General features: G+C 37.8%; 1 pseudogene; it reads left to right on the top strand.

Annotated features, from left to right (window-relative positions):
• LOC103731288 overlaps window positions 1–3471 on the top strand; it is a 14129-nt pseudogene extending 10658 nt beyond the window's left edge.
• The last annotated feature ends 472 nt before the right edge of the window (window positions 3472–3943 follow it).

The following is a 3943-nucleotide window of genomic DNA, read 5'->3' as shown; positions in this document are numbered from 1 at the left end:
CGGGGTTGCTGACAAAACTAGAAATAGATTGATCATCCAGTAATTTTATCCTTGGTACATATATATGAGAATTGATTGAAGAATTTCAAAGAAATGTTTGTGCAAGTATAATCACAGCAGTAGAAGAAAGTTGTATATTAATAGACTTATTGATAAACAGTATGTAGTATGTCAACACAAAGAAATGTCACTAAGCTTTTTTAATGTAGGGAATATGGACACATGAAACTTTAATAACCTTAATGATATCACACTAAGCAAAATCAGCTAGTGAAAAATGCTATGTCAATCCCTTTACATAAACGACTTAGACTACCTAAAAATCCTAGACAGAAAAGATGAATCTATAGTAGTCGAGGACCAGGGAAGAAGAAGGAGAATTTTGGATTTAATTTATACAACTTTTCAGGTTTTCAAGATCAAAATGCTCTGTGCATGAGCTGTGTGGAGCTGTGTGTGTGAATATGTATATTCATTCATGTGACATCAGTGAACTGTAAGGTTTACAAATGGTTAAAATTGCATGTTTTATATTATGTGTATTACAGGGATTCTGAGGAGAGCCAGCACTCCAATGGTTGCTAAAAATACTCGACTTTCTTCCTTGGACATTTTACCAATCTTTACAACAGACTTTGTGGTGCTACTGCTCCTTTGTGATAAACCAATGTTTCCTTCACAGGAGATGGAAGACTTTGTCCAGATCTCTGCAGACACAGTGCTGTGGTGTTTTCTTTGGGGTCAATGGTTGGCAACCTGACAGAAGACAGGGCCAATGTGCTTGCAGCAGCCCTTGCCTAGATTCCACATCACATCACTTGTTCCTGAATCCCTTACACTATGTGATAGATCTGACTCTAGAAACTTCCTGTGTGAAACTTAAAATCTCATGATAGCACTAGTATATCTCTGAAATCATTTGTAAGACAGAAATATATATGCTGGATGCTGAAGTAAATGATATTTTGATTAATAACTTTGATTCAGTAAGAAATGCACTGGAGTGTAGTGTGAACTTCACGTTACAATAGTGTTATAGGCAGATACAGAAAAATCTTCCCTCTTCCTCTGTGTCCTCAAAAATTACCGAGGACTTTGCACACACTAAAATGTAATGACTGCAATTAAATTCTAGCCAGTAAGCATACACTAGCATTCAAAGGTTGGAGTTCTATCACAGTGCAATGTTCCTGTGTAATCTGTCTCATCTATTCTACTACATTTTGAAATGGACCTATTAAGTATGTTTTGGTTGCTATTACAAAAGTATGCCAGAGCTCACCAATCTCAAGTTCACTAAACCAACCAGTCTTGGAGGAAGAAAAACCAATCCATCTTGGATGTGTGCTATTAGAATAGGGAAATGTAAGCAAATGGAGTCAGGAACTTGCTCTTGAAGTGGACCATGTCCCTTAGAAAGTGTGGAATCAGAGAGGCCAAATTTGAATAAAATAACCTGATAAACAGGTTATAAGTAAACTGCATCAGATACCATTCAGAAATACTGATGCTGAATTTTTGTGGCACTAATTCCTTTAAATGTAGACTGGTAAAACAAAATAAAGGTATAGGTCATTAGTAACTTCTGTTTGTTATTATGCTAGAATTATAATCACAAATTTCTTAAATCCACCAATATAATACCGATGGGCTTCTTATTAAATATCAGTGTTGCATGTCAGTCCTTGAACACATATAAAAACAGAGGAATGTGTACTGTATTTGCATCAACAATAGATGATTCTTCGTGTTTGTCAGCCTCATTCTTATTGCCTAGCTCTTAGATATTAAGGATTTAACTATATTATTTCTTAACCACTTTAGAATACTAACATGAGTTATTTGAATTTTTTAAACTTTGAGTTTTTGTATATTTCATACAACATAAACTATTCAGATTTAGACCCCCCCTCCCTCACCAATGCCCCCTAAACCATCCAGCAGACCTTATATCTTCTCCCATACATGTTAAGTTCTGTCCAGTCAGGCATTTGTACCCAGACATCCTTTGCTGGAAATTCATCCACTGGAGTCTAGTCAACCTACCTAGAAATTGTAAGTAACCCAGTAGTAATCAGTCTCTAACAGTTCCCAGACAAGGGCCAGCCCACAACCCATTTCTCTTGCTCAACTCTGGCCCTTGTCTGATTGAGTTGGCATGGGTCCTGTACTCGATGCCATCATTACCACAAGTTTGTGGAAGCTTCCAGTGGCATGAAATTCTCTGCTTCCCTATATTAATGAATCAACCTTGGCTCTTACCATTTCACTGTTTCCTTTTCTGTAATGCTTCCTGAGCCATGGGTGAGTAAGGTTTAATATAGGAGTACTATTCAGAGACACATTCTGCAGTCTCTTATTCTTTAAAACTTGGCTTCTATGTGCTTCTCTGTTGTATAAGGAAGCTTACTGGTGAGGGTTGAGGGATGCCCTAATTTTCTCTCTATCCCCAGTTCTACTATGTTACATGAGCTTTAGGTGTAGAGGGTCAACTGTAGGTATGTTACCCAGAACCGCGCATCTCTCCATTGTATATTCTCTGTGTCTGACCAGTTTTGGAATTCTGTAGTAGCCTCCATCTGCTACAAAAAGAAGCTTCTTTGTTGAGTAGTGTACAGTACACATGTCTGTAATTATAAAGATTCATTTGAAGATATGGCAAGAAATTTTCTTTCTCTAGAGATATGACGGAGATACGGTTTTCTCTAGGATCTGTGACCTCTCCAACCATGTTTATTTGGCTGTGTTTACAATCATACCCGTGAGTTCACTTCAATTGAGAGGGCTTTATGTCCAATTAGATAGCTGTTGATTAGTCCCCAAATAACAGTGCTACTACTGAATCACCAACAGAGGTAGTTTGTAGTTATTAGGTTTTAAGGCTGGTTCAGACCACTGATTGTTTTTATCCCTTAGCAACTTACATAGTGTCCTCTGGTACTATGATGGCTAAACTTCAGGTAGAAGGCTTCCAGGTCATTTCCTGTGACATTGCTCCAAGTCCTGTTTCAGAAATATGTCCTGTCTTCAGCAGTAGGGTCTAATCTTCCAGTTCTGGGAGATAACTGGGAGCTCTGCCAATATCCTGTGTTATTTGGGGAGTCTCTTAGACCACTCTGACCAACCACTCAAAGGAAAGTCTCTCCTGTCTGGCTGTTTTCCTTGCCATATAGCCCCCAGGTATACATATGCACTAATGTTCAGACTCTGTATGTGGTATGAGCAGGTGGTTTCAGAAGAAACACATTTCCCTCAGCAGTTTCAGAGAAACATTTCTCTTTGGCTTCCCTAGGCCCCCAACATCCATTAAGAGTTCATCTTTATCTTAATAGGTTCTTTGGAGATTTGAAGGCAAGAAGACATACACCCTAGTCTCCAATATTCGGATGTACCCATGGATCCCCCAGAATGACCTTCTTGGTAAGGCTCAAGACAGAAACCCTGAAATATGAAGAATACCGGTCAAAAACAGAAGAGGTGAATGAAAAATGTGTTTATGAAGATTGTATTCTAGTCCCAGGGCAAATTGATAAATAACAAATGATATTGTATACCACTGTGTAATATTCAACATGGCCAGGTTCCATTTTTATTTTAGCTGTGATTATATTTCAGAGAAATTTTCATTTACTTCATTATGTTTCTGTCTACCTCCTATTTCTATAATTTTATAGTATGCTTTTATCAATGTAGGATAATTTCAAATAACAATGAAAATGACGTTCTTTTATACTGACTATTACCATGCCACTAAAAAAAGAAGAATCCACACTTGAGACGGAACAGCATTTGATGATGAACTATTACTATCTTAACTCTGATTCCAGCACTCCCTGCTGATTGGAAGCAACATACCACACACAGGGACTTCACTGTTCTTGAGGAGACTATATACTCCTGTCTCTGCCTATTTGTACATATGCTATTTGCTCTACTTGGGATG

Source organism: Nannospalax galili, unplaced genomic scaffold (genome assembly GCF_000622305.1).
Source record: "Nannospalax galili isolate Female #2095 unplaced genomic scaffold, S.galili_v1.0 scaffold50, whole genome shotgun sequence".
NCBI classification, from domain to species: domain Eukaryota; kingdom Metazoa; phylum Chordata; class Mammalia; order Rodentia; family Spalacidae; genus Nannospalax; species Nannospalax galili.
The sequence above is the reverse complement of the archived record's forward strand: the minus strand, read 5'-3'. Positions and strand labels throughout refer to the sequence as shown.